Here is a 23367-nt window from a genome sequence, read left to right on the forward strand (position 1 = left end):
CCTTTCCAGGCTGGGAGTAAACATAGGCTGCCTTTCCAGATCAGGTGAGCATCGCCACCTGGCAGGGAGGAGGCACGGATTCGTTGCAGGAGAAAGAACTTGAGCTTGGGGCAGGAGGAAAAATGAGAACTTGAGTTCAAGGGCTGCCACTGCCGCCATGAAATGAAGTATCTGACTGGGACTTTTTGCTTTTACATCAGGGAAAGCTGCTTCAAGGCAATCCTGTTTCCTATGTCTTTCATGTTCCCCTGTCCTGTGATCTGGGGACAGAGTAGGGGAACAAGATTGAGCTGATCTCTGACTTTCTGGAGCTACACTGGAGTTGGGGAGATGGACGGATGGTACACCATGGACTGAGCAGAGAGAAAGATTGCTCCGAAGGAAACCAAAAAGGGTGGGAAGATCAGGACTGGCCTATTTTGGATCCGGAGGTAATGGGACGTCTTCCTGAGGAGAGGATGCTTTGAACCGAGTCAGGAATGAAGAGAAGGGGCCCGCAGGTGAGTAGTAGCTGGCAGAAGGGGGATCCAGGAGGTGGGACTTGAGCTCAGCCTGTTGGCTGTGTGTCTGGAGAGCAGCAAGTGTGGGGAGCTGGTCAGGATGAGGTTTGAGAGGCCAGCAGGTATCAGGTCACGCCTGGTCCTATATGTGGGCCATATCTGGATGTTTGATTTTATCCTCAGTACAAAGGCAAGGTCAAGCGTGCTTAGAAATCTGACATAATAATGCAACATTAAGTTTCAACTCGGCATGTGTAAAGATTTGCTGAGTGACTGCAAAATAAATAAACGGATTGATGCTCCAGGGTCAGAAAATGTCTTTTATTTTATTTTATTTTATTTTATTTTATTTTATTTTATTTTATTTTATTTATTTTTTATTTTATCTATTCTATTCTATTCTATTTTATATTCTATTTTTTTTCTATTTTATTTTATTTTTAAGCTATGGTTTTGACTTCTGTTACATGAAAAATCACTCCCATTTAGATTTATTTCCTCCAGATGAGGAAACCATCCCAGCGAAGTGACAAAAGACGGGGCCATATCCCTGTGAAACCAGCAGGCACCCGGGAGCTAGCAGGAGGGAGAGAACAAACACGGGCTTTGAGGTCAGGTAGATCTGGTTTCCAGACCAGCTCTGCACTTACCCATGTGGGGCTTTGGAACAGACACCCTGCAGGTTCTCTGTGAGGCCCATTTTCCATCTTTAAAATGGACATAATACCATTTACCTCCTAATATATCGGTGTGGACTCAAAGGGGAGAATTTAAACATCTGGCACACAAAAGACACTCAAGAAATACTGGTTTCTATGTTCCTTCATCCCCCCACATTTGACCAAGCCTTCCCCAAATAGAACATCCTTTAGAGTCTTACCCATTTTTCGTTGTCGTTGATGGGACATCCGAAAGGATGTGAGGGTTTTTTTTTTTTTCTTGTTTGTTTGTTTGGTTTGTGGTAAGCTGACTTTGCACTTTAAAAGGGAAAAGAAGGAAATCTGTAGTACCTCCAACAATGAGCCTTTTTAAAGCCTGCATTGGACTCCAATTTCAAAGAATATTCTTATTAACATACTTTCTTATAAATGGAGCGCTGCTCATCAAATATTTATAAGTAGTAGCCCGAGAAGCCAGCACAGTGCTTGGCAAGCCTGGGGACATTTCCCACGTGCGCTGTGGGATGGCGTAGGCAGGGGAGATCCTTTAATTTTGTGACATGGTTTGGGGGCTCCAGCGTGAGCTAGTCTTGGCAAGGTTTCTCCCTGCTCTTGGCCTGTTCTGGAGCCTTTCAGGACTCCCACGTAGACCGTCCTTGCAGGCAACTCCCTTTGAAGTCCCCGGGAGCTCTTTGAATGGAAAACGTACACAACGGGGTGTTGATGCAAGGAAGCATCAGACCTGATATACGTGGAGAATAAAGGTGCTTCTCACCCCAAATATTAGCTCTTTAGCCCAGAAACTATGGTTTGATCATTAAATAAAAAGGCCACCCCCTCCCCCCCAAAACCCACAGTCTACCACCAAAGCACCACCATCCACTCACTCAGGAAACGATAAACCTGCTAATTACCAGAGAGTTTTAATTAAGCAACAGATATAGACAGTGCAGGGCTCTGTTTTTACTTTAGGCATATCAATAAAATAAAATTCCCAATTCCAGGGAAACTTGTGAAATGAAAAAAAAAAAATAAACATTACTGTCTTTTGAGATATCACTCATCGAGTGCGATAATTTAGAAAAATATCTCTATTAGAGATAGTTAGAGATATTTTTTGGTTGCAAATGCAGTCGCCGGTACAGCACCAAGCTGCAATTCGCAGACAGGTTAAGTAAATTAAATCACTCACTGTCTTTTTTTTTTCCAATGGCTTTAAAAGTTAAAGGTAATTTGCAAAGAAAATGCTCCGTTTGAATTGGTTTGTAATATCTGTTAATGATCTTTAAAAAAATCCACTTATTCACAATCCTGTCCCTGAGGGAATTCCAACGTGCTATCAGAAAAATTTCTTAAGTCTGAAATGTCATTAGCTAGTGATTTCTTTGAAGTAAAAAGCCCTGAAAAAATAAATTATATAAGGTATACAAGTGCGCAGGACAATCACTTTGATGAATAATATCTGTGTTTTTCGTACCTAAAAATGCAACAATTGAAATCCAAGCTGCTAAATTATAGAGCTGTCTTCTGAATTACCTCGGTGTAGGTATGCCTGTTCTGTTTATTTCACACGTATATTGAGTTCTTCCATATATTTATAGATTGTTGATGTGAAAACAGTAGTGTTGGGCCAATTTTGATTATGTTCATTGTGTTTACCTTTTGGAAACGCAAGGTGTTGCCTAAATACAGCTCTACAGGTGTTGCCATCCAGAATTAAAACAATAGGCTGTTTCCATGCAGTATCGTGGATCCCAGGGCCAGGCGCCCCAAACGGGGGTGCGAATACCTTCGCAGGCCCGCGAATTGTCCAATATTCGATAACAGAGCTGTGAAATACTACACCAAAGGGGAAATTTTCTTCCTGACCCCAGCTGGCTATCGGTTTTTGCCTGGAAGCAGGGGAGTCTTTGTAATACAATATTAGGCAGTGTAACTGCGGATGCTGGTTTGGCTGCTATAAATAGCTAATCTTTGTGGTTTTTTTTTTTTTTCTTTTTTTTTGAAGGAGGAGTGGGATTTTCTTAAAACCATTGGCTGCAGGTTAATTACACATTTCATAAGAACACATTTCCTTGTAGCCAGCCTAAATTTGTTACCTTTTAATCCCACTTTATATAAGGCTAGAATTGTATGAGCCTCCAGGAGCACCTTCATTAAGTCTTTATTTTCTACGTTGGACCTTTAACTTTTTTTTTTTCTTCTTACACATCACTTACCTCTTAGCTAAACTGCGAAGGGACCCAGTTTTATTCATTTTCCCTCAAGGAGAAGGCATTCTCTCCTTCCTAGTCCAGCTAGGTGTGATTCTTATTTTCTGCTCTGTAACTGACATCTGGAGAATACACTGACCATAGGTAAGAACAAACCACTGATTGATTTTAATAAAGATGTTCGATAATATTTAGTGCTTCCATTTACTTCACCGAAGAAATGGAAATCAATATTTGAAATGTTTTGGGGAAGTTTTCTTGGGGTTCCATGTATGGAAGATTACACAGAGCAGGAACATGGGACCCAATATGCTATCCTGGAGGGAACACATCCCGTAATCACCTTGCAGGACAAGAAAGAGAATATACAGCCACCGTGTCCGATGGCCCCTAGGATGGGACTCCCCTTTCCTCCTTAAAGATAACCGCTCTTCTGATGTCTAACACCACAGATTTGTGTTTTGTTTTTGTTTTTCAACTTCAGGTGTATTTATGGGCTGTATCTGTGTTGCTGGGTGCAATCCTATTTTCCTTGTTTCATTTCCTTCGATTGTATCAATACCCATTTCAGCCTTGATGATCATTTTGGTTGTTTTCCGTTTTGGGCTCTCTCAGAGAGTGCTACTGTAAGCTTCTTCATGCACGTCTTTGATGGGTGTGCGTGCGTTTTCTTTGGGTAGATAGACTAAGGGGGAAGTTACTAAGTAGTAGGGCATGACTGTGCTCAGCTTTAGTGATGTCCGTTTTCCAAAGAGGTTGTATCAGTTTCCACTCCCACCAGCGGTGGGCGAGAGATCCGCTGCTCTAATCCTTATTAACATTTGGTATTCTTCCTCTTTTTGATTTTGGTCATTCTGGTGGTATGTACTTGAATCTCATTATGGCTTTAATTTGATTTCCCAGATTATTAATAAGTTGAGTATCTTTTCATGTACACTGGCCATTTGGATATTTTGTGAATGGGCTTTTCAAGGGTCTTGGTAATTTTTCCATTGCAATGTTCATCTTTTCTTTTTTTTCAGTGTTTATTTTTGAGAGAGAGACACAGAGTGTGAGTTGTGGGCGGGCGGGGGGGGGTTGGTGCAGGGAGAGAGGGAAACACAGAATCTGAAGCAGGCTCCGGACTCCGAGCTGTCAGCACAGAGCCAGAGACACTGGGCTAGAATTCATGAACCAAAGATAATAACCTGAGCCAAAGTCAGACACTTAACCGACTGAGCCACCCAGGTGTCCTGTGTTTTTCATCTTTTCTTACTGTTTTGTAGGAGATACTTATATATTCTGGATGTGATCCTTTTTTATTCATATATATTGCAAATATCTTATACCACCCTGAGTTTGATTTTTCACTCTTTTTATGGTATCTTTGGATGGATAGAAGATTTTAATTTTAATGTAGTTTAATTTTTGCAATATTTTCCTTTATAGTTAGTGCTGTCTATGTCTTATTTAAGAGAGCTTTGTTTATCTGAAGGCCATGAAAATATCCTTTTATACTGTCTTCTGGAAGCTTTATTGTTTTACCTTCCACGTTTAGATTTATAATCCACATGGCATTGATTTTTGCCTATGGTGTGAGGTTGGGATCAAATTTGTTTTTTCCTCCATCATATCTACTTACTCTGTACCATTAATGAAAAAGACTTCGTTGCCCAGTACTCTGAAGCGATCTGTTTGTCATAATTTAAGTACTCACTTATTTATAGAATGATTATATGACTTCCTCCTCCCCCCTTTATTCTTTTAGAATGTGAATTATTTAATAAATTTTTGAATGTTAATCCCATTTTGCATTTCTGGACTAAACCCAATGTACTTATGATATATTATTTATTTGAAGTATTGCAGCATGTTTTGATAATTTTTGCAACAATGAGTATGCCTGAAATTTACCTGTAATTTTCCTTTACCGTAATACCCTTGTCAGGTGCATTATTGAGGTTTAGCTGGCTCATAAAACGAGTTGGAGAGGCGTCCTCTGTATATTCTTTAAAAAAATTAAAACATAAATAAGACTAATCTAATATAGTTATTTAAAATATATGTAGTTTGTCTTAAGTATATCATTAGGTTCTCCAGAGAAACAGAGCCAGTGTGTGTGTGTGTGTGTGTGTTTATTATAGGAATTGACAGCAGTTACAGAGGCCAAGAAGTCCCACAATCTACTGTCTGCAAGCTGGAGAACCAGGAAAGCTGATCATGTAACTCAGCCCAAGTCTGAAGGCCTGAGAATCACAGGGATGTGTGTGGAGGGCAATTGTGTAAGTTCTAGTTGGATTCTGAAGGCTTAAGAACCAGAAGCTCTGATGCCCAAGGGCAGGAGAAGGTGGATGTCCCAGCTGAGGCAAGGAGAAAATTCACCCTTCCTCTGCCTTTCTGTTCTATTCAGGCCCTCAGTGGATTGGATGATGCCTACTGGTGAGGGTGGCCTTCTTTACTCATCTACTGGTTGAAACGCTAGTCTCTTCCAGAAACATCCTCACAGACACATCCAGAAGTAATGTTTTACCAGGTATCTGGGCATCTCTTAGCCATGTCAAGTTGATGCATAAAAATAACCAGCACAGTAAGTATTCAACACAATGTTCTTTCATTCCAGGCTTCTGTAGATGTTAACTTAGACTTGCGGCAGGAGACTGGTTTTGTGTGAGTTTGCCTGGGGAAGAAAATGGAGGCTCCACTATCTTCTGGGAGTTTTCCGTGGGCACTGACAGCCTGCTCGTGTGCCCAGGGCCGAAATCTGTTATTCCATCTCAATCCTAGAACCCACGATCACAGCTCATCCTGGGTTTAAAGGAGGGCCTATGAGATGAGAAGCTTTTTGGACATATGACCAACATTCAGATAAAACACCTGCTCCCACCGAGAACCTTCAAAGCCAATTTCATCTGCTTATGGCCCCTTCAGGTACTGTTCCATGGAGGGTTTTTTTTTTTTAATTTTAATCTTCAAAACTGTATATCTCATACCTGACCCCATCTCTCCATTCCTCCTTGCTATTGTCCAAGTTCAAGGCCTTATCACCTCTTGCTTGGACTATGGCACTTGTGGGGCACCTAGTGTCCATTTCATCCCCTTTCCAGCCGTCCAAGTGCTCACTCTAAAATGGGCAGCTGGTGTCTGTAAGTCCATGTTGAAAGCTGCTCTGTGGCTCTCCATTGCTCTATGAGGGGAAGTCCAGGCTCATGAACATGGCACATGACTTCTCCTATGACCTGGCTGTTGCTTGCCTCTCCAGCAGCTCTCTTCTCCTCTTCAGTCTTTGCCTCACACTCCGGCAGTTCTGTCTGCTGCAGTTCCCAGTGTTCCCCCAGGGTTCTTTGTGTCCCAGCTTTTGTGTATGCTGATCTTGCCCCAGGGGATGGACTGTCCGTGTCTTTTGCCCGGGCAGTCCATTCTTTAACAATCAACCCAGGCCAGAGACCCTTGATCCCACCCAGCTGGAGCTGCATGGTCTCCTTTTCATCCATGCCTCTGTCTCTGATTAGACTCTGAACTTCCTGAAGGCTGGGTCCAGATTTTAGTTATTCCTACATCTATAACTCACTATGTGTTGGATGATAGCAGGTGTTCAATAAACACATATAGACTTAAACAGAAGGAACAGCACTTACTAGTTGACTGGTTTGAGTTTCATTCCGTCTTTTTTTTTGGAAGCCCCAGATGGAATGAAATGGTCCAAATGCCATGACTAGAAGGGAGGCAGGAAGGCAAAGGTTATGGAAAATCTGCAGATATCAATCTCTTCCTGAATGACTGATTGCGGTTCATCGGATTAAGACTCTTATGATGGAATTCGCTTTTTCTAGAATGGATTAGTAACAAGGATTTTCTATAAAGATAGATTTTTCCAGAGAAACAAATTTGAACACTTTCCTCCAAGAATTTAAATGAAAAAAAAATAATCCTACTTGAAAGGCAAATTGACCAATGTCCTTCCCCTTTTCTCTTATTAATAAAAGAGTTTACACAGAAACTCTATAAGAAATTGTGTAAGAGATTCACAAGGATCATTAAAGTCTCTACTAGACGTTCACTTTCACTTTGTAAAATTGGCTATACCCTCAAAATGGTATCACGTAAAAATGGACTTTCTGGGGCTCTTATATATGAATGGGTTTTAGTTGCACAGTGGGGCCATTCATTTTATTTGGCCCATTTATTGCAAGTACATTCTAAATTTGGCCTTAATTATTTTTCCTTTCACAAAAATATTTTGTGGGATCTTTTTGAACCCTGACTACTTCCTTCTTGCCCCTTAAAACAGAATCCAGGAGTGTTATTTTTGTTCTCTTCTAATTAAAATAATTGCTTGGTTCCTTTTAACTAGATTCATGCAGTTATTAGCCTAATACATGGATGGGTGCCATGGGGTGCTTGAGAAACAAAATGAAAAGTGATCATGTAGCTTCACATGAAAAAGATTCTGTGGTGCCAAGGAGTATTATTCCTTTCAGCCGGCATCTTATAAGGGCCTTTAGTAAACCTTGTCCCCCACCCCCCAGACCCTTACTAAAAGACTATTAAGTGAAAGAATGCTTCTATTTTCTCTATTAGGTAGACAGTGAACTCGGTACAATTTGAAGAGGGGCACTTGATATGCCGGGTATGGCACAAAGACCGGGGGTCTGGTTTTAATCTCTGCCCCTGCTTTGTCTTACAGAGTAGCTGCAATTGAAGGATAAATGCTCCATGCCAGTTGGTGTTTGTTCAGAGGACACTGGAAGAAGAGGGACAAAGGTGGCCTGGATGTATGTGTTCATCAGGGGTTGTCAGGACCCCGTTTCTAAAAGGAGGTTTTAAAATAACGTTTTTGACATCGAGATGGTTCTGGAAGTTGATGTCGTCCAACAGTTTGGCAAACGAAGGAAGGAGGCCTGCGGGCTAAAGCTGACGTGTTGCCTGTTTTTTGTAAATAAAGATTTATTGAAACACAGGCACGCCCATTTGTTGACAGATTGCCTGCTGCTGCTTTTGCACTAGAACACGGAGTAGTAGCGACAGTGACCACATGGCCTACAGAACCGAAAGGATTGACTGTGGTTCTTTACAGAAAAAGGGTGCTGGCTCTTGATGTAGTCTATCCAATTCGCTGAGTATCTTCTAAATAGCTACTCCATGCTGACAAGTGTATTCATAGGCATTCGGATAGCAGCTCTCATGGGATGAAATGCTGAGGGCCTTTGGGAATGTGCTGATGTAACGGGTGTTCAGTACTGGGCGTATGGACAGCAGGAAGTGACGCAGATTTGGGGCCGGAAGTCATGGTTGAGAAAAGACTCTGTCATTATTGTCTCAGTGGCAAGTCACTGATCACGGCTGGGCTCTTCCTTTGTCTGCTACATGGAGGAGAAGGTGCTGAAACTTCTGGCTTGGAGTTCACTTTTATTAACTACTTCAAGACCTTATGGAGGTCAACATTATGGAGGTCTGCCTCCAGGCCAAAAGTTGGGCACCCTTTGCCACTAATGGGTCATTGAGTGGGTCAAGTGAGAGAATGTGAGTCTCTAAACCGTAAGATGCTGTTATTTGTGACATATGAAAACAGCAGGGTAAGTGTTATTTCTGTTTGGCTTGTGAAGACACAAGACAGATAGCCTACCCCAGGTCAAGTGCTAAGCCATTAGAGGAGCTGGAAGCTAGGTTTCCTGATTTAAGTCACCGTTCTTTACAGCATACCATATGCTGTTTTAAAAAAGTTTACTTTATTTGAGAGACGGAGAAAGTGCAAGTCGGGGAGGGGCGGAGAGAGAGGGAGAGAGAGAGAGAACCCCAGGCATGTTCCTCAAATCAGTGCGGAGCCCAACTCAGAGCTTGAACCCACGAACCGTGAGATCATGACCTGAGCCGAAGTTGGACGCTTAACTGACTGAGCCTCCCAGACGCCCCTACCATATGCTTCTTTACAGCATGTTTCTTTCCGTGGCTTCAGAAAGGCTCAGTTCTTTTGTTCATTCATTCATTCATTCACTCACTCACTACTGAATATTATTTAAAAGCCTGCTATGAATGGAAAAGGAGCTGAATTTTTCAGGGAGAGTGAGGACTATGTAAAGAAAAGTTGGAAGACTCTTAGAATGATTTTGTTCTTAAATCGTTGTGATGAGAATCCTCCAGAAGGATACAGATTCTTCTCTCGATTTCCTCTGTCCTGCCCAACGGGCTGGCCCTTAGTTGTGATATGGAGAACAAAAGAGTAGATGGGTTGGAAAAGGAAGAGCAATCCTGTCATTCAACAGCCTGACATGTTCTTTTATGGTGTGTGTGCATGTGTGCGTGTGTGTGTACTATTTATGTGTATGTATATACCATGAAAGCAAAGAGAGAGATGCTGAAATGTTGATAGCAGATTGTACCAGCAACTAACGGTTGCAGACCATCTAGGTTTGGAAGATTTGCAAGTTAACATTTTGTATATAAAGTCCAAGGGCCTCCAGATCAGAGGAATTTTCAAATACGAATTGTCCAATTAAGTGACATAAATTAAACATGCCAGATGTGGACTTACTTTACCACACTGTTTAAATACAGCCTTCATTCAGATTGTATTCATTCAATGATGTGTCCTGTAATTTTTGAAATGATGATTATCAAATGTGCCCAGAGGAAGCAGCTTCCACCAAAATACTAAGTTTGCCTTGTCATGGTCAGAGAAGTGAAATTCTTGAAAGTTTCTGTTTTTGATACTTGCTGTTTTAACAGGGAAATTTGCCAATATTTTCTTAATATCCAGTGTTGTGGGCTACTTGTATTTTGTTTTTTTTTTTTTTCCAGGTTGATCCGCGAGCCTAAGTCTATGGTTCTCTGAAGCAAAGGTGCCAGTGAAGTTGCTTCATAAAAAAAAAAAAAAAAAACAAACCTTCCAGAATCTTCCATTGGAGAATTGTCACCTGCAAAGACCTCTGAGAGGTACAGTAGAAAATTCTGCCTTATTCTCCTCCCCCTCCCATCCCATAAGTCAGTCACAGCCCTGACAACTGAATTTGGGGGGGGGGGTGGTAGTATCTGCTTCTGTAATTCATTAACGAAACCATGTTACTTCTCAGATGGTCCCAGGACCCAGGCTGCTGCTATTTTAAGAAACGTAATTTGGTTCAGCACACAAAAAACATATTCATAGCAGGTCTTAGTAGTGATACAGGTAACACTTTTCAGATAACTGTGAGAAATTTGTAAGCATTAACTAATTTATTTAACTTCCCTGTAATTGAGTGAATTTTCTTCCATTTGCGGCGGGAAAGCCCTTCCTTTTCTAATTCTAATCTTTTAGCAGGTGTTCTCCTGAATAATTGTCATTAGGGTGGAAATGTTTTGTAGAGGGGAAATAAATCTTTCAACACAGTGTAAAATCCCACCAGAATAGATGACCTCCATTTCCTCAGTGTATAGCCTATTTTTAAGTGATTAAACAATGCTCTGGAAAAAAGTCACATTTCCTTGAAAACCATAGGAAACTGTTCTCATATTACTATAGCCGCTGTCACTACCACTAATGTGTGCCATGTTCCTGATGCTTTACACGTATTACTTTGAGTTCTCCAGGAAGGAGAACTTGAGGAAGAATTTCATGTGCTGTCTCTTTAGTGGAGAGGTCAGTCCCAGAATGGGACGGGTTTGGGAGAGTGGTGGTGAGGCTGAGACGAAAGGAGCAAATACAAGGGTGTGTTATTGATGTGGTCCCAACTTGGTGTGTGGCATAACTGATTGCTCAGTCCTTGGGAAGGTGGTAGGCTAAATATTGGCCTCCAGAGAAATGTCTTGTATCCTAATTCCTAGAACCTGTGAATGTTACCGACTGTGCCAAAGGCTTTGCAGATGTGACTAAGGGTCCTGAGGTGGAGCGATCACCTTGGGTTATCTGGGTAGGTCCTAAATCCGATTGTAAATGTCTTTATAAGATGGCGGCACAGGCAGAAGTAGATCTGACACACGGAGGAGAGGGCAGTGTGACCAGGGAGGCAGGAGTTAGAGTGATGGGGTCACAAACGATCCCATGTGGGCGGTCACTGGAAGCTGGAATCCAGGAGGAAGGGACCCTCCGGTAGGGCCTCTGGAAGCAGCACGGCCTCTACTGGCCCCTCGGCAGTACTGACCACAGACTTCTGCAATAATCCACGGCTGTTGTTCTGAGCCATCACACTTGTGGCAATTTGTTATAGAAGCCACGGGGACCCAATACAGGCACTGTCCTCCCAGAGCATAAACCATGAGGTCTCAGGATGGACTAATAGAAGGAAGATGGCAAAAGAATTTGTTGGCTAGTGCCAACCACCTATTGGTGAACGGTTTTCCTCGTGGGACATTAACACCCCCTTACTTCCCCGTCTTACCTCTGGGCTGAGCATGGCTGGGAGTGGAGTTTCGCAGGAGTTGTCTCATGCTTCATGGGTGATAGGGAAGCTCCGGGAAGGGAGGGCAAAGGCCAGCCAAGGGGACAGAAGAAGAGGCTCCATTGGGTTGCACATGACGAAGTCGGTGGAGTGGAGGCAGGGGGAAGCAAATAGCTGACAGTCCAGAGCAGTGTGGCCAAGTCGCCACCTGAAAGGTGGCACACAAGGGGATTTGAAGCAATGTTCTCCTTGGCCCTCCTCACAGGCGCACGAGGCATGGGTGGTATGATCTCGTCAGCATGCACTCATTCTCCGGTCGTGGATAGCATTAGCTTCTGGAGCTCACTGTCACTCAGGGCTGCACGTGTCACCTTCAGATGCGGTCACGGAAGTCCTTTCCGTCAGTTGGGTCAAAAGCCGCCTTCGCGGACTACTCCACGAGTGGCTCTAGGTTTACTTCTTGATACACATTAAAATAAGGTTCATTCTTGCACGTGATAGCTCTCTGCAAATATTTGAAGACAGTTTTTTATCCTTTTCCCCCCTACCACGCAGAGCTCCTCCCACTTCTTCAACTCGGGCATAGGGGAGGAGCTTTCTCTTTGTGGCTGGTGGCCACGCCCACCCCTCCTCTGGCGAGGTTTCAGTTTGTGCCCCCGTAGGGAAGCTCACAGAATGCCCCAGAACTTCAGGTATGGTCTTCTCGGGCATATGGGGTTCTTCCCTCCTTGGTTCTTACATCGTTTAATGTAGCCAGAGATTCTTGTTATTTCATTTTTTGCCAAGCACGACGTTTTTTTTTTTTGGTTGTACTGAGCGTAGTGTTGATCACAGCGCTTCTGACACTTGTTTGTGTACGGATGACCCTGGAAGTGTAGGTTAGTACCAAAGGTGCCCCAAGGGCTCCAAAGAATGAATCACTTTGCAAGTGGTGTTACTGTATGCTCAAATCGTGGAGATCAGAGTGTCACCCCACGTCAAGGCACATAAACAGGCACAGTTTTGTGCAGTGTTGAGGTCAGTTGGGGATCCCTACAGGTCAGCACCAATTGGCCACGTGAGATTGAAGGGCTCTCTCAGCCAACCTGCCCTGTTACCGGCCTCCCTCCTCAGAACAAGGAGCCAACCAACCAAACCCAGTTCTGGAGACAGAGGAAATTTACCCTGATAGAGCAGGCAGCGTTCTACTCGTGGTCCAATCCAAGACCCCAGCACCTTCTTGCAGGAAGATTACCATGGACTAAGAAAGCCAGTGGACAGGTGTTCTACATCCACTGTCTGCCATGTTCACAGTAACCCTGCAAGGTAGATATTGCAGTCTTCAGGTTACAGATAGAGAAATTAAGGCTCAGTTCAAAGGAACTTTCCTAAGGTTTGAGCATAGCAGACCTAGGGTTGAGATTCAGGTGGGTCAGTCTTTCTGCTACACCGTGTGGTGGCTAAAGTGATTTTGAAGCTGTAGGAGAGGGAAGGGTGGGGGGTCTTTGGATCTCTGTAGGTGCACTGAGCCTTGAGCTGACCCTTCCAGGCCTCCCCAAAGGAGCTGGGTAGAACACGGTTGGCATTAAATGGCTAGTCTTTGTAAGTTCTCCCTCAGTGACTGGGTCTTCTAGTGTCATACGCGTTAGGAAACATCTCCGCCACATTCTGGCCCAACCTCCACCGTTCACAAATTCGGGACTTTCTTTGGCCCAACACCCATTCGCTAAGTGCCTTCTGGGTCTTTTGCACCAAGCCAAGATAGGGACGGAAGAACAGGGGCCCTTGGTTTAGGTCATGCAGGCTGAGAGTGCAGGAGTTTGGATGAAGGTCTCAACTGTCTAGGTCATTGATTCCAATCCTGCAGAGAAGCCAGTAACATTAGAACTTCCTCTGGGCGTCTACCCAGACCGAGGTGTTCTTGAACCCATGAGGTTGGATAATATTGTGTGAAGCATTATCCAACCTTTTACCTCTATCTAGTTTTTTCTTTTCACGTTTACCTCATTCAAGCAACTAGGCCAGTGCCTATTTTTTTTCAGGGAGGGAAGTGACAGTGAAAAGTACGTCTTCTCTGGTGGTGGCAGATTCTTTAGGTTGACACTCTCAATCCCCACCCTACTGGCTATTTCCTGTAACAGAGGCTAGAAAACCAACAGCTCACCTTCCCACCACCCTTCAGATTGGAGTAGGCGGATGCCTCCAGTGCTGGCGGGAAACGTAGGCCATGGTCCATCGTAGCCACTTCCTTCCCAGCCAGCTTTGTCCTGCTCACATGATATGGGATGCCCAGGGGACAGCGGCCATTGTTAAACAGCACTAAACAGGCTGGAGGCTAGGAAGAGCCTGGTTCTTTGACTGCGTCTTTATTTAGCCCTGTGCCTGATTTTTTTTAAAAAAGTTTTATTTTATTTATTTTTGAGAGTGGGGGACAGGGAGAGAGGGAAAGAGCGAGAATCCCAAGCAGGTTCCGTGCTGTCAGCGCAGAGCCCAACACGGGGCTTGAACCCACGAACCGTGAGATCATGACCTGAGCCGAAACCAAGAGTCGGACGCTTAACTGACTGAGCCACCCAGGTGCCCCTGGGCCCGACTTTTTTGTGTCTCACATTAAATTTCTATTTGGTCAAGCCTCTGTTGTTGGGTTTCTGTGATATCCTTCCAGACGCAAGCCTTACTGTTTTGCTACATTCTTGGGGGAACAGAAAGCCTTTAGGGCCCAGCTAAAGAGTGGAGATTACAAAGTCTGTGGGTACATTTCACAGTCTTGATGGTGGGGGAAAGGGCAGGGAGAAGGAGATCTATCCTTGGTCTCTTGACATCTGGTAGGAGCTGTAAGGGTGGAGCACAAGGGTGTCCAGAAGCTTGGGCAGAAGGCTTGTGAGGACCAAGGGCAGGGGGGAGGACTGAGTGACATATCAAAGGTTGCCTGAATAGACACATGACATCAAACACTGATGGCCTCTCCCTTACATGTCTTAGAACTAAAGAATCCCCAGAACTTGGCCATGGCTTAGGCACAAGGGGGGCCCCAATTCTGATATATTTCTCTCTCTATATATAAAATATTTATTTTGAGAGACAGAGAGAGGGAGCATGAGCGAACCCAGGGGAGGGGCTGAGGGAGAGGTAGAGAGAGAATCCCAAGCAGGCTCCATGCTGAGCATGGGCTCAGTTTCATGACCGTGAGATCATGACCTGAGTTGAAATCAAGAGTCGGATGCTTAACCGACTGAGCCACTCAGGCGCCCCCAGAACTTACATATTTTTAATACCTGAGCTGAGGACTGAGATTAGCACCGGCTCTGTGTTAGAATGGGCAGAACACGTAGAAACCCTCTTCGCAAGGTCGAAATGGATGAGTCACACTGGATGAACCCAGGGGTCTGCCTGCCTCCACTCCTGCGTGGGGAGGGGGGCGACACCATACCCCTGAGAGGTGGCATGGGGCTGCTGGGGTTCCGAGTGTTTTGGGGGTCTCGAGCTGACCTCTGTGACGGGTTCCTTGTTCTCTCTTGCGATCCCTGAGGTGCTCCTCAGTGTCAGGACTTGTTTCCGTTCAGCGGGTAGATTCAGGATGGAGGTTCAGGGAGGGTGGGCCGAGAGAGGATGTTTGTCTCTCTGTCCTCACAGAAACGTTGCTTAAGACTGCTGAGGTGAAAGGGGGGGGGGGAGAATTCAGCAAATTGGTTTTGATTTTGGAGATGATTATAATTAAGCCAAATCGTTTCCTGCCCTCTTTCAAGGCTACCACTTTTCCAACTTTCCGTTCAGTTCGGTTCAGCCGCAGCACTGGGGTTATTTGGTCCTCTCAGAGTTGGCTGTCTGGCTGTGGGCGCTTTTCCAGCCCCTGGTAACCGTGTGACCCAGGGCAAGTCACTTTCATGTGTCGCCGTGTCATCTGTAAAACGGAGTGGACGACTGGACCCCCTCACAGGGTTGGGTGAGGGGTAAAGCCCTGGGAACGGGACTGACACGCAGCACACAGAGCATGCCGTGGGCCACTCATCGGGCTCAGGCTCCCTGACCTGAAGCCCCATCATTCCCTAGGCAACAGGGGGCACTGGCATCACTATGAAAAAGCTACATCATCCAGTGCAAGTCTAATGCTTGCCTTCCGACAAGAGCGGCGAGCTACAAGTTCACGTTTATAGCTTTGCCTAGGTGTCTACTGAGTAGCATTGCTTTTTGCGTTTTGTTGGAGAGGAGGTCATTGGCTTCAATTCCCTCCCTTGTGCTTCCTGGAAAAGTGGTGGCTTGATCACCGAAGGGACCCTTCTGCTCCACCCCCGTAGGGGCTTCCGAAGATTGCCCGGTTCTATCGCGGGGTTGAACTTCCCATCAGGAAGTCAAGTATGGTCGGAATAAATCTTTTAAAATGAAATCCCTTCTTGCATCATTTATGGTTACATCTTCTTTCCTTTGCTCGATCCTAATGGTTGCTCGAGTTTGGATGACGATCCCTTATTCCTCAACGCAGAAGCACCCCTCCCCGCCCCCACCGGGGGAGAGGGTTCTCCATGAAAGTTGGTTTCACTCTGTTGCTCAGAAGGGCTGTATTCCAATGAGCTCCTTCCCTTCATTCGTTATGCTGAAATCATATTTCTAGAGGACAGAGATGAATGCCGTGTACTTATCTGATGAAAATGCCTGTTGTTTTAAATCTATTCTCACAGACTTTTCCCCTCTGATAGACATTCAGCGACACAACACATTAAAAATTATATCTGTATCAGTGGTTACCTCTGTTGTCGTTACTGTGGCCTGTGCGCATGTGCTTGGATCGAAACGAGCGGTGCTAACCCAGGGGTCCCCTGTTCCGAGCGGAATGTATCGGACAATTCTGAAACAGTTGCCGCTTTGAAAAAAAGCAAGATTGGGTTATATTTTTTATTGATTGGCTAGAAAAATTGCACAGTTGTGTAAACACCAAATGTAAAAATTACATTACAATGAAAAAGTACAAGGAAACACTATTTACCAGAGGCTTTTTACCCAAGTGGCAGTAATGGAGTGACCCATTGTTACGGGCAATTCGGCAGGTCTCTCTTCTAGGCCATTTTCCAAATGTTTTTGCTGTTCCCCAGGGCCTGGGGATCGGGACTGAGTATAGTTTAGCCCTTGCCCACCGGCGTCATCAAAACCTCCGTTCATCTTTGAGTTCTGTGCCCCCCACTTTACCAAAAGAATAATGCCTCCCCCAGAATTACGCAAAAATCGTCGGCCAAGTTCATTGAGATCCGGATCTCTTAATGTTTTCCTCTTTCTTAAGTGATGGCTGGCCTTCTGAAAAGTGAGGTTTAAGTCAAAAGATGGCTTTAATTGAAGATGAGTGAATTGGTAGGAGAGAGAAAGTGGAGGTAGAAAATTTTCCAAGAGACTGAAAGATAGTGTTTGCATTTAGGATTTCCTTTCCTTTCAAGTTTTACACTGGGGCTTAAGGAATGTCACCAGATGCGAAGAATGACCACGGCCTCTGCTCCGTTGTCTCCTTCAAGGGCTGGAAATGCTTTGAAGGAGACCGGCCTCTTCCCTTTCCTCCCACGGGGCCAGAGAGAGCATGAGGGGGCAAAAGAGAGCAGTGGAGGACTTCCTACCACCAGAAGGAGGTCAGCTTCTTTATTCTAAAGATTCTCCACCTTTCTGATGAGTGAGGTATTCGTATCATAGGGATTCAGGCCTGCGATTTGGCTTAATGCCAGCAATACGTGTTATATTTAAAGCAGCTGATAATCTGCAAAGTAAACTCCTTCGCTGGATTCGCATGCCCATTTGGGGAGGCAAACGTAAGTGGTATTTTAATCTCTACTTTGTGCGGGAAGACACTGAGACTCCAGTGGATTGGACTTTGTCCAAGATGACCCAACCAGCGAGGGGGACTCAGGTCTTTGGGCTTTTAGGGGAAGAGGTAGGGGGTCAAGGCCCAGGCACTTACCTTGATGGAGCTCCCGATGCCGGGGTAGACAAGGCTCATCGTCAGCCACTAGGGACCCACACGGTGTCCCTATAGTGCCCTCACTTAGTGCCAGTTCTGCCACTGGGCTTTGCAATTCAGAAGGCTGTTCTGACTCTCTTTGGTATCTTCCAAAATAGTCAGACAAAGAACTCCAAAAGGCATCTGGTCAAGCTTTGCGAGGGGAGAAAACTTATCCTCCGATTCCCGAAGCCCTGAAGTCAGGGATTTGATTATGCTTATCATGATCTCAGCTTCCACCGCTCCAAATGTGATTAGTTTTGTAATTAGTTAATGTCATTACCTGTCATCAAATCCAGACAATGTTGGTCTCTCAAACCTCCCGTGGCACACAAACCCACAACCTGACATCTTTTCACTATTTAACAGTGAGTTGCTTTAAGAATCCTGGCAACTGTCCCCTCTTTCCTAGACCACAGGTCTGAGAGTTAGGGGAAAGATGTATTTCTTGTGTTTCTTTAAGGCGATTTAAAATTCTTCGGTCCGCTTCCCAAAACTTTTCTTCACTCCAAGCAAAGCATAAATATAATCTTTTCAGCACATCTTATACCCCACCGTATTTTCCTTCTTATGTATGTTGGCTATATTTTGCTTTGGGCGGAATGGCCAAAGTAAGACCCAGTTTACCGTAGGGAAACACCCTGTTAAGAACTATTTTTACCTTATAGAAAATGCTGCTTGTCTTATTACTTACTTGCTACTAAATACTGGGCAAATGGTTTTCTTCTTTGCTTCGGTTCTACCATCCAACTGATATTCTCTGCATGCCTGTTGGGTGCAGGTACTTGGGATACAGCGGAGAACAGACTGGTGAAATCCCCGTCCTCTGGGAGCTAATGTTCCAGTGGAGAAAGGCAGAGAATAGGAACTGAGTGTTTAAAAGTACAGTACACAGTATGTGGGCTGGACATTTTCCGTTTGTCCCTCCAGACCCCCTCTTTCCCCTTTTCCACCCTGCTCTGTGGAGAATCCTGGGAAAGTAGGTCCCTAGGGGTGACATCAATGGCTTCTTTGCCAATAGGGTCTGGCTGGATCAGGAGCTGGAAACTGAGGCACAGGAGAGTGAGGTCAGGGTGCTGCTGATGGGTTAGTCCCTCTCGCTGGCCCTAGGGGGACACAATTGCTTTTCTGTGTGGTGGGAATCACCCCCTCCCCAGTGCTGCTTCAAGCCTAGGGGTGATATCTGGTCGCCACAGTTTTGGTTTTCTTAACCCCAGTGACGCCTCTGTAAACAGACCCTTTGCTGGCCTCTCCTGAGTCACCCATTTGAACGAGCCCTCTGTTACTCACCGGGACCCTGACTGGCACAGTAGGTTAAAAGGCAATGTCATGGAACAATGCCATTTCTTCCAGGCATCCCTCCCCCCCCCCCCCCCCCCCCACCGACCCTGTTCGTCGGCTACATCGCTTGCTGTCCTGTGCACACTTTTGGACTAAATGTCATCCGACTTCAGGCTGCAGTGCTCCCCTAGGACTCAGTTTCTCATCGATGGAGGCCACGTGATTCGTCCTCATTATACGTTGCAAAACAAGGGCACCTCCTCTACATGGTCTGAAGACGGCGATTGTGTTCTGCGACCCTTGGCTAGTCCTCAGCAACTCGTGAAGTGTAAGGGGGCCACACAGACTTGCTCATTCCTAGACGGGTTCAGCAAGCCCCCGCTAACCAACAGGAAAGTGCGCGTGCCTGAGATGTGGTCTTCGAGACCCTTCCCAAGCCTTGCTTCCTGCCCCAACAGCCCTACCCCCTGCTCTGTGCCTGTGGGGGCAACTCATGCATTTCTAGCTCGCCATGTACTTTTATTCCTCGGTGATAAAGACCCGATTCAGGAGTCCTCTTAGAAGACTTTGCTGGTTTCATCGTTTTACGGAAAGGGAGATGATAGATAGGTTAGACAGATAGATGATAGATATTTAAAAGTTGTAATTTAATTAAATTTCCTAATTATGAAAAAGTTTCATGCTGACCATAGAGAACATAAAATACAAGTTAGAAAAATTCATCTTCCTATCACGTGTAGGTACCACAGACATTTTGGATATATTCAAGAGGCTTCAACTCTAGCTTTGAGGGGAACACGCTTATCCGTTGCCAGGCCATCCCTATTGACCGACGCCTTCTTGTTTTCTAAAAACGTTTATAGATTCTTGGACTCTTTTGCCTGCCCGGTTCACGCTGGCCTGAACTGCCCACTTAAGCCAAACTAAGTATTTTCCTTGTCTGCATTGAAGCTTATTGCTTAGGTTTGGGGAGCGAATCCAGGCTCTGTGCTTGGTAGTTCATGGCATCCCCTTCTTCTTCAAAACAGGGTCCAAGGTTTCAGATGGCCTGGAGCGCTCCCCATGCTTGTGGGTGGTTTATATACTTATCACCTTCCTTCTGGAAACCCCTGAAGGATGCTGTCCGGTCAAGGAGCTTTTGCTCCTCTGTAACCTCCCCCCAGCTAGAGACTTCAGTGTGTGTTAAGGCCACAGTAGGGCTTCCTGTGCAAAACGCCCTTGAAACCTGAAGTTCCCCATTTCTCTTGATAAAGGTGAGGTGGAAAGACGAAAAGCGTAACAGCTTTGTTACCTGATGGCACTTATTAGTTAGCTTTCCTCAGAAACAGTACTGACAGACTTCATGCGGATTTAAAAGTTATACTCTGGGGGAATTTGTCAACTCAAGCCACTGACTGAATGCCATTCATATGTTCCATTTTTGTTTTGTTTTGTTTTGTTTTGTTTTTAGTCTGAAATAGGATAGTGCACTCAAGAATCATTCAATATAAGTTTTAGTTTAAAATTCCCAGTTTCCAGCAGCCTATTCAATACACACACACACACACACACACACACACACACGCAGCAGTCTGGCTAAAAAATATCCTCAGGAAACCAGCCTGGAAGAACAGAGGGTGAAACATGAATGAGCTATTTAGCTTTTCTTGGAAAATGGCATAATTCTCAGAGGGACCAAAGCCCAAGCATTCCCCAGATTTTTGTCAGGCACATGTACCAGTCCACAAAATGCTGGAACCCCAAACACAGAATCTGGATTCATTTCAATTTCAGTAATTCAGGTGTTTGTGGCATAGAATAAACACCACCCAGAAGGCAGCAATCCTGAGTTACCAGAAGTTCCAGCGTGCAATATAATTTTAGGCAACATTTTCAGCTTCTTCTACAGAGGGGATAGTTAAGTTAGTCATTCAGTTCGCATAAGCAGAATGTTTTACTATTTGAAAAAGAAATCCCGAATCAACCAGCGTTTGGGACTAATATGGCTGAATTAATTTATTTTTCTAAGGTCATGTAGATTGAGCTTCAATCTGCTGGTGTCTTTATTTCGGCAAGTCGGTGGAGTGTCCGTTGAGTGGATGTGACAAAGTCCTGTTGTGTTAGACGTTGTGAGCTGGGACTTGACGTGATATTTGCTGCTTCTGGGGGAGCTTGCAATCCAGCCGGCGAGACCAGACAATTCTTATGAAACAATCAGTGGGGAGCGCAAGGCATTAAATAAAAAGTGTGAACAAGTATGGGACAGGAATCGAGAGGAGAGAGGGAGACAGAGTGGACTAGACTGTTTCTGCAAGGCTCGAGGCCACAGGGGATAGGCTGGAGGGATTTGTATAGGTTGAGGGGGAGAGATGGTTTATCAGGCTGGGATTTAGCAAGAGAAAAGCCACTGCTTGCAAGAAAAATAAATTGAACATCCACATGCCAGGTATTTCTTAAAAAGAACTAAGATCTTTACGTTCACGAGCTAATTCTAATAATAACCGCAAGACAAGGTATTTTAGCCCCGATTTTGGGCATGAGCAGAATGACTTTTAAAGATCCTAAACAATTTGCTCAAGATCACCTTGAAGGAAGCTGCTAACCTAGGATTGTCTTGGGTACAGCAAAGAGGTCTGCCTGTTTATTTCCCTGGCTTCAGATTAGAGCAGGAGGCACTCTGGTCAATTGCGTTTTGCACATCCTGGCACAACCAGTGAAGACATGGATGGGAAAACTTAGGGGTGAAAACAAAACACATCTGGATGTTTGCTGAGCTTCGGAGCCCAAGAAGAAGGGGGAGGATCACGCATGCTGGAGGTAGCTGCAGTGATGGGCACCCTGGACATCATGGGACCCCACCCCCACCCCCAACAGCTCCCATGTAGCTGGGGAGCTGGGGGTGGGGAGGAGGGAGGTCTTCTTCCCCCACTCAAAGACAGAGTCAGCACATAGGTTCTGCTGCCCTGGGACAGGCCTCAGAAAGTTTTCTACTCGGAAAGGAGTTGAAAAACATGTGGCAGATGGCAAATTTTCCCTAAATCTGTCCTCCTTTTCTCCCTGGACGTGAAGTCATTCAGCTAGAGACCCTACTTCCCACCCTCCCTTTCTGGACATAAGACGAAGTTGTTGCCTATGAAATGTGAACAGAAGTGATGTGTGCAACTTCTGTTTTCAGCTCCTAATTGGAACTCATTCTTCCTAGGCTTCCTTTCTTCCTCCCTTCCGGTGGGCTGGAACCCGGATGTGCTGGCCGCCCCATTAAACCAAGCACAGTGCCCTGCAGGATGGGGGGCAACAAGAGGGAAGGATCTGGATCTCTCCATGCCTGCACTGTCCAACTCGAGAGTGTGAAAGGGAAAGCAATTCGATCCTGGGAGCCACTGTGTTTTGTTGTCTGTTTCACAGAAGAGCTGAGGTTTTTACCCTGAATAATGCAGAACATTTCTGGGCTGGGAAGCAGAGAATTGATTTCAGGTCATTATCTTGTCTTCCCTCATTTTTTTTCCTTCTTTCCTTCATTCCAAAAATATTACCGAGCACCAACTCTGTACCAGCCGTGCTAAAGTAACAAAAGAGTCATGCTCCTATCCTGCAGGCGCCTCCCTTCTAGCAGGGAAGAGAGACACAGCAAGTAGACAGACATAAAATTAAAGCACCTGCCGACTGGAGTATGTGTTGCGAAGAACATAAACGTCCAGATGCATGGGCGAGAGAAAGCCACTGTAGCCAGCATGGTCAGAGGAAGCCTCCACGAGGAGGTGATGTTTCAGCCGAGCCCTAAAGGAGGACAAGAAATAGGTGTGCAGAAAGTGGGGACACACCCTTCCAAGCGGACGAGAGCGTGTGCCAAGGCCCCACACGAGGAAGAACTTATTGAGCACAGGGAGTTCAAGCACTTATAAGTTCAAGCACTTATTCAAGCACAGGGAGACAAGAATGAAGAGTGGAGAGAGACACATTCCAATTGGCAATATGGCTGGGGGCTGGTATACCAGTGGCTTTTGAAGGGTTTCAACAAGGGTGTGTTGCGGGAGAGAGAGAGAGTGCACTCACTCCGTTATTAAGATCGCTTTTACTACTTTATAGACAAAGTACTGTGGAAAGGTAAGAATTTCTGCAGCTGGCATAACCTCTAGTGGTCCTAGCAGTGAAGGATGAGATGGGTCATAAAAGTCGCAGGGGCACCTGGGAGGATCAGTCAGTTAAATGTCCAACTTTTGGTTTCGGCTCAGGTCACGATCTCCCAGTTCGCGGGTTCGAGCCCCGCATAGGGCTCTGTGCTGACAGTGTAAAGCCTGCTTGGGATTCTCTCTTTCCCCCTCTCTCTGCCCCTCCCCTACTCTCTCCCTCTCTCTCAAAATAAATAAACTTGAAAGTTACATTCACGTAGATGAAAAATGCAGCATAGGGGATATTTTAAAAATCACAGAATTTCTCTATCCATATAATATT

The 23367-nt window shown here is 45.1% G+C and overlaps 1 long non-coding RNA gene across 6 annotated transcripts in view; it reads left to right on the forward strand.

Moving 5' to 3' along the window:
* Window positions 1–23367, forward strand: part of LOC123580617 — a 107907-nt gene that overhangs the window by 40532 nt on the left and 44008 nt on the right. For 3 of the 6 annotated variants that reach the window (XR_006703397.1, XR_006703394.1, XR_006703396.1), the window contains exons 2-6: window positions 201–500; window positions 5762–5884; window positions 5972–6279; window positions 8036–8123; window positions 10147–10281. This is a non-coding gene — a long non-coding RNA (uncharacterized LOC123580617). Of the gene's footprint in view, window positions 1–200; window positions 501–5761; window positions 5885–5971; window positions 6280–8035; window positions 8728–10146; window positions 10282–22117; window positions 22802–22841; window positions 23091–23367 lie in introns of those variants that run through there. The other 3 variants (XR_006703393.1, XR_006703392.1, XR_006703395.1) reach the window with 3 other exon arrangements.

Source organism: Leopardus geoffroyi, chromosome A3, assembly GCF_018350155.1.
Source record: "Leopardus geoffroyi isolate Oge1 chromosome A3, O.geoffroyi_Oge1_pat1.0, whole genome shotgun sequence".
NCBI lineage: Eukaryota > Metazoa > Chordata > Mammalia > Carnivora > Felidae > Leopardus > Leopardus geoffroyi.